Source organism: Cebus imitator, unplaced genomic scaffold (genome assembly GCF_001604975.1).
Source record: "Cebus imitator isolate Cc_AM_T3 unplaced genomic scaffold, Cebus_imitator-1.0 Scaffold24, whole genome shotgun sequence".
NCBI lineage: Eukaryota > Metazoa > Chordata > Mammalia > Primates > Cebidae > Cebus > Cebus imitator.
The window spans coordinates 15,025,239-15,036,900 of NW_016107339.1; the positions used below are offsets into that span (position 1 = coordinate 15,025,239).

An 11,662-nucleotide genomic window follows, 5' to 3' on the forward strand; every position below is an offset into this window, starting at 1 on the left:
TTTTTGGTGGAGTCCTGCACTGTTGCCCAGGCTGTAGTGCAGTGGCATGATCTTGGCTCACTGCAATCTCTGCCTCCTGGGTTCAAGCAGTTCTTCTGCCTCAGCCACCTGAGTAGCTGGGACTACAGGCCTATGCCACCACGCCCAGCTAATTTGTTTGTTTTTAGTGGAGATGGGGTTTCACCATGTTGGCCAGGATGGTCTGGATCTCCTGGTCTCGTGATCTGCTCGCCTCAGCCTCCCAAAGTGCTGGGATTACAGGCGTGAGCCACCATGCCTGGTCAGTTACGGAGTTTTAAAAACCAAAATGTTCTAGCCGCGTTGGCTCAGGTCAAATGTCCTGGTGCTTGAGGAAGTGAGGCTAGTGTGTTGGAGTCCAGCCTGGGCAGCATAGAGCGTGCTCTTCTATTGAAAAAAAAAATTAAACACACACACACACACACACGCACACACACACACACACAGAATGTTCATTAAATCCCAGCACGAGGAAGAAGCAGCTTCTCCACTCCTTCTGGAATCTCTCCCTGGTTCAGCCCGCCTGCCTCCACTCCTGCCTCCACCATGTCCATCGGGTGACCCAGAAGTCCTACAAGGTGTCCACCTCTGGCGCCCGGGCCTTCAGCAGCCGCTCCTACATGAGTGGGCCTGGTGCCTGCATCAGCTCCTCGAGCTTCCCCCGAATGGGCAGCAGCAACTTCCGGGGTGGCCTGGGCGCAGGCTATGCTGGGGTCAGTGGCATGGGCATGGGAGGCATCACCGCCGTCACCGTCAACCAGAGCCTGCTGAACCCCCTTAACCTGGAAGTGGACCCCAACATTCAGGCCGTGCATACCCAGGAGAAGGAGCAGATCAAGACCCTCAACAACAAGTTTACCTCCTTCATCGACAACGTGTGGCTCCTGGAGCAGCAGAACAAGATGCTGGAGACCAAGTGGAGCCTCCTGCAGCAGCAGAAAATGGCTCGGAGCAACATAGACAACATGTTTGAGAGCTACATCAACAACCTGAGGCGGCAGCTGGAGACTCTGGGCCAGGAGAAGCTGAAGCTGGAGGCGGAGCTTGGCAACATGCAGGGGCTGGTGGAGGACTTCAGGAACAAGTATGAAGTTGAGATCAATAAGCGTACAGAGATGGAGAATGAATTTGTCCTCATCAAGAAGGATGTGGATGAAGCTTACATGAACAAGATAGAGCTGGAGTCTCGCCTGGAAGGACTGACTGACGAGATCAACTTCCTCAGGCAGCTGTATGAAGAGGAGATCTGGGAGCTGCACTCCCAGATCTCCGACACATTTGTGGTGCTGTCCATGGACAACAGCCACTCCCCGGACATGGACAGCATCATTGCTGAGGTCAAAGCGCAGTACAAGGAGATCGTCAATAGCAGCCGGGCTGAGGCGGAGAGCATATACCAGATCAATTATGAGGAACTGCAGACGCTGGGTGGGAAGCACAGGGATGACCTGCGGCATACAAAGACTGAGATATCCAAGATGAGCTGGAACACCAGCCAGCTCCAGGCTGAGATCGAGGGCCTCAAAGGCCAGAGGGCTTCCCTGGAGGTCGCCATTGCAGATGTTGAGCAGCACAGGGACCTGGCACACAAGGATGCTTGTGCCAAGCAGCAGGAGCTGGAGACCGCCCTGCAGCGGGCCAAGCAGGACATGGCTCGGCAGCTGCATGAGTACCAGTAGCTGATGAATGTCAAACTGGCCCTGAACATCGAGATTGCCACCTACCGCAAGCTACTGGAGGGCGAGGAGAGCCGGCTGGAGTCTGGGATGCAGAACATGAGTATCCATACGAAGACCGCCAGTGGCTATGCAGGTGGTCTGAGCTCTGCCTGTGGGGGCCTCACAAGCCCCAGCCTCAGCTATGGCCTGGGCTCCAGCTTTGGCTCTGGCATGGGCCCCAGTTCCGTCAGCCGCACCAGCTCCACCAAGGCTGTGGTCGTGAAGAAGACTGAGGCCTGCAATGGGAAGCTGGTGTCCGAGTCCTCTGTCGTCCTGCCCAAGTGAACAGCAGCAATAGCCCCTCCCAGCCTGCTTCTCCTGAGGCTGCCCCAGAGCTTGGGAAGGAGGCCTCTGTGCAGGGGAGCACAGGGAACAGGAGACCCACCCGAGGCTCAGCCCTAGCCCTCAGCCCCACCCATGGGGAGTTTACTGCCTGGGGACCCCCCCTGCCCATGCCTCCAGCTGCATGCCTCCAGCTGCAAAACAATTCAATTGCGTTTTTTTTTTTTTTTTTGGTCCAAAATAAAATCTCAGCTACCTCGAAAAACAAAAACAAAAACAAAAACAAAAACAAAAACAAAAACAAAAAAACCCAGCATGAGAAACTCTGTTTCAAGAGGATCCTTCATATTTTCATGTCATTGAATCTGTCTTAAAGTGCCTTTGAAAAAGATATTTTCAGTGGAATAGAGAGATGTATCACAATATTTACAAAAGAGGTTGGTTGTAATAAAAGGAAAATGTAAATCGGGTGGGGACACAGGGGACCCTGTTCCATTTATTCTCAAAGCGCGTTTGAAACCTGCGTTGCCATAGTGTCCTTGGGTGGAGACAAAGTCGCGTATTTTGTACCTAGAGTATTGATTTGATTTTGCAAACGGTCAAAGCTTTCGGAAATCAGGCTGACTTTTAGATTGGAACGTTCTTTCTGGCAGTGAGCCCGTAAGAATCCAGGCCATCTGGACGGTGCTGTCTCTGCCTCCACCTAGTGGCAGTGGCTGGAAGGACAGGGCACAGTGAAAAGGGGTGGGTCTGAAGCCAAGGTGAAACCGCCTTTGCAAAATCACCGTTAAGGAAATGATGACAGTGAAAGATACCAAACCTAACTAACCCCACCTTGCTTCTACCCTCTAAACTGCCCTTGTTCATTTTCGGGCATAAGCAGAACTAGGCTTGGGAAGGAATTTTTAGTTTAAAGGGAAACTTTTTTTTTTTTTTTTTTTTAAATGGAGTTTCACTCTTGGCCAGGCTGAAGTGCAATGGTGCAATCTCAGCTCTCGGAAACCTCCGCCTCCCGGGTTCATTCAATTCTCCTACCTCAGCCTCCCTAGTAGCTGGGATTACGGGAATGTGCCACCAAGCCCGGTTGTTTTGTATTTTTAGTAGAGATGGGGTTTCTCCATGTGGGTCAGGCTGGTCTGGAAATCCTGATCTCAGGTGATCTGCCGGCCTCGGCTTTCCAAAGTGCTGGGATTACAGGCGTGAGCCACTGCGCCTGGCGGGAAACTGTTCTTGTAAAACAAATGAAAGGCCCCCAGCCATTAAGTTAGGATGAGAGGGGCTGGAATTCTAAATATTACCAGCCATTATTTCAGAGGTTATAAGATTTGCAACATCCCCGGTTACTCTTGAAGGTAACATTACTATTGTGAACCACAGATCGGCCTTTTAAGATGTCTTTTCAGATTTTTGCATTTCTAGCAACTGGAGGGCCCCATCTGGACCTGCCAGCCAGTTCTGTGACCCCCACGCAGGAACTGAGTCAGCTTAAGAGAATAGCCTCCACTCACTATGATTTCATACCAGAGCCAACCAATCAGCGCTCCCGATTCATTGGTCCTCCTATTCACCAAATTATTCTTAAAAACTGATCTGAGTTTTCCGGAAGACTGATTTGAGTAATAATAAAACTCTGGGCTTTGCATGAATTACTCTTTCTCTGTAGCAATTCCCCTGTCTTGATAAATTGGCTTTGTCTAGGCAGCCGGCAAGGTGAACCCATTGGGCGGTTACAGCCGGAGTCCAGGCCAGTGTGCAGGATGTGCTTTGCTATAGCGGGGTTGGGGAAACAGAGGGGAGGCGAGGACACTTAGGGAATGAATGGCAGAGGAAGAAGGAGCTCAAAGGAGGAGTCAAGGCCCCCAGACCTCTCCTTCCTTCCCTCCCTGATAGGGTTGGAGCGGACCAGCGTGGTCCCAGGTGGGGTAGCCGGTAGAGTGCAGAAAATGCCCTGGTTGCAAAGGGGCCTGACACGCCCCACACAAGGGTCCTGGCTCTCAGCTGCTACTGATGAGTTCAAACTAGGAGGAGACTCAGACATGTTCTTTGCAAACTAGACTCGTTAGCTCACACTCTGGCAGGTGCCTCAAATCCATCCTGATGAAGCACGAAAACCAAAAGCCAAATTCTGCCTGTGACTTTTCTGACAGCTGAAAGGTCCTCCCCTCCCTGTTCCTCCAGTGCTCCCTTACCCCACCCCCTCCACTTTGTCTCCACTTCCTCATCCTTTTCCCTTTCTGGACCCGGCTCCTGAGTAGCTGCTGCTCCAGAGGACTTCCCCTCATGGGGTACAGACTCCTCACCTCCAGGAAACAGAGACAAAGGCCACTGAGAGAAACCTGAGGGATGCTTGTGACCCTGCCCCCAAGGTCAGCCTCTCCCTCAGCTCTAGCTCTTGTTGTGGGTGTATTTGTTTTTCGTTTTGTTTCGTATGTTTGTTTTTGAGGCAAGGTCTCACTGTGACGGTCAAGCTGGAGCAGTGGCCCCATCACAGCTCATTGCAGGCTCCAACTTCTGGACTCAGGCCATCCTCCCACCTCAGCTTCTCCAGTAGCTGGGACTGCAGACTGGAGCCACCACACCCAGTGTATTTATTTTATTTATTTATTTTTCTAGAGACTGGGTCTTGCTTTTTCACCCAGGCTGGTCTTGAGCTCCTGCCTTCAAGCGATTCTCATGCCTCAGTCTCCCAAAGTGCTGAGATTACAGGTATAAACCACAACGCCTGGCCCCTGTGTGTGTACAGAAAGTCAAAGTGCTAAACATGGTACCCGGGAAACATCCCCACCTTGGCCTTGCTTATAAGAGTTGGTATTTTATGAATCTGTGCTTTTATTTCAGGAGCTGGAACAATTATGTTAATCACAGCAGCACAGTGCCAAGGCCCTTACTCCCAGAAAGCTTAAGGGACACTGCCTTATGGAGGAGGTGAGATTGCAGGAGCCCCTCACTCCAAGTCTCCTGATCCTTCCTACACAAAGCGATGTTGAAAAAAAGTGCAGGACACTCCACTTCCTCCTGGGACCAGACAGGGAAGCCAGAGCCACTGTGGATGTCAAATTCCAGCAAAAAACACCAGTATAGAAAAATCTGCACATCACATTTTAAAGCTCGTGCAATGGCTCAGAGAGAATCAACATCAAAAAGCTGAATTCCTAGCTCAGGTGAGATCACCCAAGTTGCCTGTGAGGTGTCGTGGAACCTGCAGGTGGAAATGGCATCTTTAATTAGAGCTGCAGCCCAATTGCTCCTGCATCTTGGGGCCCCGTGAAGGGACCCTCTCCTTTCAACATTGCACAGTGAGGCCATTTCTGGGGAGAAATGTAGACTTTCCTTGGATTCCTGAGGTTTTTACACTTACTTGCTGACTGTGGACTTTGTCATCATTGTTAAACATCTTACAGTGATGTGATTTGCTTTGAATGTCAGTGTAGAACAGGCAGCTGTTCCTGAAGCAGGAAACAAGGGACCGGTGGCCTGCACTGTCACCCCCTCCATGGTGCTCTGATGCAATGAAATCGTGAGCTGACAAATCTATGGCTAGGTGAACAGTAAACTCCATTTCAGCAAATGTTTCAGATGTTCCTTCTTGCCTAGTAGTGTTCTAGCTTTACTCCAGCCTTAATATTTTCAAATGTGTATTTTCCTTGGTGTTGATTTTAAAATAATTCAAATGTATTTATTCCACTGGGTTTGTTGCAGTAAGCCACCTCAAATGTTGCTGTAGAACTAAAGTAAGCAAATAAATGTGTGGTTCTCCATGGAGTTACTGCTAACACCATCTTAAAAACGGATTAACCCAAATCCAATCACTTCTCAGTCCTCTACTCCCTCCTCTCTGGAGCCATCCTCTCCAAGACAGTAAACCAGAGGGCCTCCCAGCTGGGCTGCCTGCTGCCTGTCGCTCAGCTGTCCATCACCCACACAACAGGCAGAGTGAGCCTTTCAAATGGGAATTAGAGCTCATCCTCACCACCATGTCCCCCAGACACTCCAGCCTCTTCGCTTCTTAGCACAGTGAAACCCCAGTCTCTCACTATTTCCTATCAGCCCCTCGTCATGGGGTCCCTCTGGCCGCTCTGGCCTCATCCCACCCCTCTCAGCCCAGCCAACTCATCTCTGCTAACACTGCTCAATCCTGTCTCAGGCACCTCCCCCTGGAACTCCCCGTGTGCACCTGCTCCCCAGGGATCCAACGTGCTCGCCCCTTTCACCATTCAGGTCTCTGCTCAAAAGTCCAGTGGTCAAGTTCCCAGGCACCTCTTGATCAACAAAATGTATCTCCTACCATCCTCATCACCATTAGTCTTCCAGCCCAAGCATATTCCTCCATAACAATTATCACCGATATTAGAATTGTTTTTGTTTCATTTGTGGTCTGTATCACTGCAACATGTTCTTTGAGGCAGGGACTTACCTAGTCACCACTTGGATTTCCAGCATCTAGAAGTCCAAGTACAGAGAATGGGGCTGAATAAATGGGTGAATATAATTGGCACACTGCTTTTGAGATGCAATTAGATAATATGTATGAAAAGACTTAAAAATGTTCATGCCCTTTGACCTAATGACTTCTATTTGAGAAATCTGTGATCTTAAAACAAAATGCAAAATATAGAAAGATCTTTAGGTATAAGGATATTAATTATTATAATAAAAAAAACATACAAAAGCAGAGTGGCTAGGTCCTTTGTTTTGAAATAGCCTACAGCTGGTGAAAGGAGAGGGTAAGAAGATTTTGTAATATGATATAAAAGATATTTTATTGGAAGAATGAGCACAAAGTTGACCTATTCAGATCTTTTGCTCATTTTGAAATCAAATTATTTTTACTTTTATTATGCTGTTGAGTTGTTTGAGCTCCTTATATATTCTGGTAATGGTTCCCTTGTCAGCAGACTAGTTTGCAGATATTTTCCCTCATTTTGTGGGTTGCTTTTTACTTTTTTGATTGTTTCTTTTGCTTTGCAGAAGCTGTTTAGCTTGATGTAATTGCAATGGTCTGTTTTTGCTTTAATTACCTGTGCTTTTGAGGTCTTACACAAAAACTTTTTGCCCAGACCAATGTGCTGGAGTGTTCTCCACATTTTCTAGCAGTTACATAGCTTCAGGTCTTAGATTCAAGTCTTTCTTCCATTTTCATTTGATTTTTTAATATGGTGAGAGATAGGGATCTAGTTTCGTTTCCATCGATATAATTTTCCAGTTTTCCCAGCAGGAATTGTTCAAAAGATTGTCTTTTCCCTATTGCATGTTTTTGGCACAATTGTTGAAGAAACGTTGGTTGTAAATGCATACATTTATCTCTGGGTTCTGTATTCTGCTCCATTGGTCTATGTGCCTGGTGTGTGTGTGTGTGTGTGTGTGTGTGTGTGTGTGCGCGCCACTACCATGCTGTTTTTCTTAACATAGCTTTGTAGTCAATTTTGAAGTTAGGTACTGTGATGCCTCCAGCTTTGTTCTTTTTGCTTAGCATTGCTTTGACTTTTTGGAGTCTTTTGTAGTTCGACATAAATTTTAGAATTTTTTTTTTTCTATTTCTGTGAAGTATGTCATTGGTATTCTGACAAGGATGGCATTGAATCTGTAAATTCCTTAGGGCAGTGTTGTCATTTTAACAATATTAATTCTTTCAATACATGAGCATGGACTATGTTTCCAAATTTTGGTGTCCTTTCCTATTTCTTTCATCAGAGTTTTACAGTTCTTTTTCTATTAATTTTTTATTTCTTTGGTTAGATTGATTTCTAGGTATTTCACATTTTTTTGTAGCTATTGTAAATGAGACTACTTTCTTTATTTCTGTTTCAGATTGTACACTGTTGGCATACACAAATACTATTGATTTTTGTATGTGGATTTTGTATCCTGTAGCTTTACAGAATAAATTTGCCATTTCTAAGAATCTTTTGGTGGATGCTTTCCTAGGTATAAAGTCATGTTGTTTGTAAACAAGGCTAACTTGACATCTTTCTTCCCAATGTGGATTCTCTTTATGTCTTTCTCCTGCTTAATTGCTCTGGCCAGGACACCCAGTATTATGTTGAATGAAAGTGATGAAAGTAGATATCTTTGTATTGTTACAGATCTTAGAGGAGAAGCTTTCAGCTTTCCCCCATTTAGTATTAGTTATCTGTTTGTCATATATGGCCTTTATTATTTCTAGATATGACTCTTCTATACCTATTTGGGTGAGGGTTTTTATCATATAGGAGTGTTGAATTTTTTTCTTTTTGTCTGAGGTGGGAGTCTCACTTTGTTGCCCAGGCTGGAGTACAGTGGCATGATATTGGCTTGCTGCAACTTCTGCCTCCTGGGTTCAAGTGATTCTCATGCCTCAGCCTCCTGAGTAGCTGGCATTACACGTGTGTGCCACCACATCTGGCTAATTTTTATATTTTTGGTAGAGGCAGGGCTTTGACCTGTTGGCCAGGCTGGTCTCGAACTCCTGACCTCAAGTGATCCACCCACTTCAGCCTCCCAAAGTGCTTGGATTACAGGTGTTAGCCACTGTGCCAGCCTAGGAATGTTAAATCTTATCAAATGCTTTTTCAGAATGTATTGAAACAATCATATCATTTTTGTTATTGATTCTGTTTCTGTCAATGTGACGTATCATGTTCTTTGATTTGCATATGTTGAGCCATCTCTGCATTCCTGGGCTGAATTCCATTTGACTGTGGTGTATAATCTTTTAGATACATTGTTGGATTTGGTTTATTAGTATTTTCTTGAGGATTTTTGCATCCATATTCATAGTGATATTGGCTATAGCTTTCTTTTTTGTTGTGTTCTAGTCTGGTTTGGTATCATGGTAATTCTGGTCTCATACAATGAGTTCAGAAGTATTTCCTTCTCTTTAATACTTTTGAGTGTTCGAGTAAGGTTTTTTAAACCTTTGGTAAAATTTAGCAGTGAATTCATCAGTCTCAGGCTTTTCTTTGATGGGAGACTTTTTATTATGGCTCTGATCTTATTACTCATGATTGGTTTGTTGGGGTTCTCTGTTTCTTCATTGTTTAATCTTGGTAGGTTGTGTGTATTCAGGAATTTATCCATTCAAAATAGGCTTTCCAATTTGTTGGCACTGTTCTTCTTAATAGCCTCTAAAGATTAATTGTATTTCTGAGGTCTCAGTTGTTCCATCTCCTTTTCTGTTTATGGTTTTATTTATTTGAGTTTTCTCTCTTTCCTCTTCGTCTAGCTAAAAGTTTGTTGATGCTTATTTTTTCTAAAAAACAACTTTTTGTTTCATTGATCTGCTGTTGTCTCAATTTCCTTTATTTCTGCTCTGATCTTTATCACTTCTTTCCTCTAGTAATTTTGGCTTTGCTTTTTTCATGCTTTTCTAGTTCCTTGAGATACATTGTTAGATTGTTTCTTTGAAGTCTCTCTTTTTTTTTTTTTTGATGTAGGCATTTATTTCCAAGAAATTTCCTCTTACTACTGCTTTTACCATATCCCATAGATTTGTTATGTTGTATTTCCATTTTAATTTATTTCAAGAAATATTTAACTTCCTCATTGACCCATTGGTCATTCAGGAGCATGTCATTTGATTTTTATGTATTTGTACAGTTTCCAAGGTATCTTTTGTTAGTGATTTCTGGTTTTACTCCATTGTGGTCAGAAAAGGCATTTTATATGATTTCTATTTTTTTTGAATTTGTACATGCTTGTTTTGCAGCCTAGGTTATGATCTATTCTGGAAAATCTTCCATGTGGTGATAAAAATAGTGTATATTCTGTAGCAGCTGGGTGAAATGTTATATAATGTCAGTTAGCCCTGTTAGATCTAGTGTGTCATTTAATTCCACCTTTTCTTTGTTATTTTTCTGTCTTTGTGATCTATTTATTCCTGCGTTTGGGGTGTTAAAGTCCCATACTAGGGCCAGGCATGGTGGCTCATGCTTGCAATCACAACACTTTGGGAGAGTGAAGTGGATGGATCACTTGAGCCCAGGAGTTTGAGAACAGCCTGGAGAACATGGCAAAACTCCATCTCTATTAAAAATACAAAAAGTAGCTGTGTATGGTGGCACATGCCTATAGTCCCAGCTACCCAGGAGGCTGAAGTGGGTGGAATGCTTGAGTCTGAGAGGTTGAGGCTGCAGTGAGCTATGATCATGCCACTGCACTCTGGCTTGGGTGAGAGAGCAAGACGCTGTCTCAAAAATAAATAAATATGTAAAGTCCCCTATTATTCTTGTATTGCAGCCTATCTCTCCCTTTAGATCTATTAACATTTGCTTCATGTACCTTGGAGCTCCAGTTTTGGGTACACCAATATTTATAGTTGTTATATTCTCTTATTGAATTGACCCTTTTATCATTATATAGTGACCCTTCTTGTATTATTATTATTATTTTTACAATCGTTGTAGTCTATCTTATCTGATACATAGTCTTTCTGTTCTTCTTTTGGTTTCCAAATGCGTGAAACATCTCCTTCCACCTCTTCACTGTCATTCTATGTGTGTCTTTATAGGTGAAGTGGATATCTTGAAGGCAGCATAGAGTTGGGTATTGTTTCTTTATCCATTCAGTGGCTTCATGACTTTAAATTGGAGAGCTGAGACCAATTTAACACATTCAGTGTTATTATTGATAAGTAAGTACTTATTATTGCCATTTTATGGCTTGGTTTCTGGTTGTTTTGAGACTCCTCTCTTCCTTTCTTATTTGTGCTTAAGTGATTATCTCTGTTAGTATCTTTTAATTTGTTGCCTTGTATTTTTAGTGAATCTGTTATATGTTTTTTTTTTGTTGTAGTTGCCATGTGGTTATCCATTTTATGGATGTAACAAAGGGTTATTTTCAAAAGATGACTATTTATCTCAGATTACAAAGAAAAGAACAGAAACCAAGACAAAAAAGAAATCAATCCTGAAAATATTCTACGCATTAATACCATCCTCCCTGCCACATTTTGACTTTTAGTTTTCTCAATTTACATAGTTTTATATTACCTCTTAACAGGTAGTTGTGCTATTATCATTTTTGATATTTGTCTTAACCTTCATTTGTTGTGAGTGAATTGAACATCACAAACATAGTAATAGAGTATTCTAGTTTTATTCATGTACTTAATTTTACCAGTGGGTTTCATACCTTGAAAAATTTTCTTTTGCACATTAAGTGGGGTTTTTTTTTCTTTCAGATTGAAGAAAACCCTTTACCCCTTTTTGCAAGATGGGCTTGGTGGTGGTGAGTTTTCTTGGCTTCTGTATGTCTGGGGAAAATTTTATCTTACCTTCATATTTGAATGATAATTTTGCTGAATACAATATTCTTGGATAGCAGTTTTTTTACTTTGAGTACTTTGAAAATGTCATTCTACTTCCTCCTAGCCTGTATGATTTATGTTTAGAAATTGGTTGCCAGATGAATTGGAACACCTTTATATGTTTATTGCTTCTTGTATCTCACTGGTTTTAGGATTGTCTCTTTGCCCTTGACCTTTAAGAGTTTGATTATTATATGTCTTGGTTTAGTCTTATTTGGGTTGAATCTATTTGATGTTTAACATTTTCTTGTACCTGGATATTTATATGAATATCTTTTTTGAGTTTTTGAATGTTTTCTGTTATTATATTTTTGAATAAGCTTTCTACCCCTTGCTCTTGCTCGACTCCCTCTTAAACATG

The 11,662-nt window shown here is 43.4% G+C and overlaps 1 pseudogene; it reads left to right on the forward strand.

Annotated features, from left to right (window-relative positions):
• Positions 1–2,021, forward strand: part of LOC108300113 — a 4,531-nt pseudogene extending 2,510 nt beyond the window's left edge.
• The last annotated feature ends 9,641 nt before the right edge of the window (positions 2,022–11,662 follow it).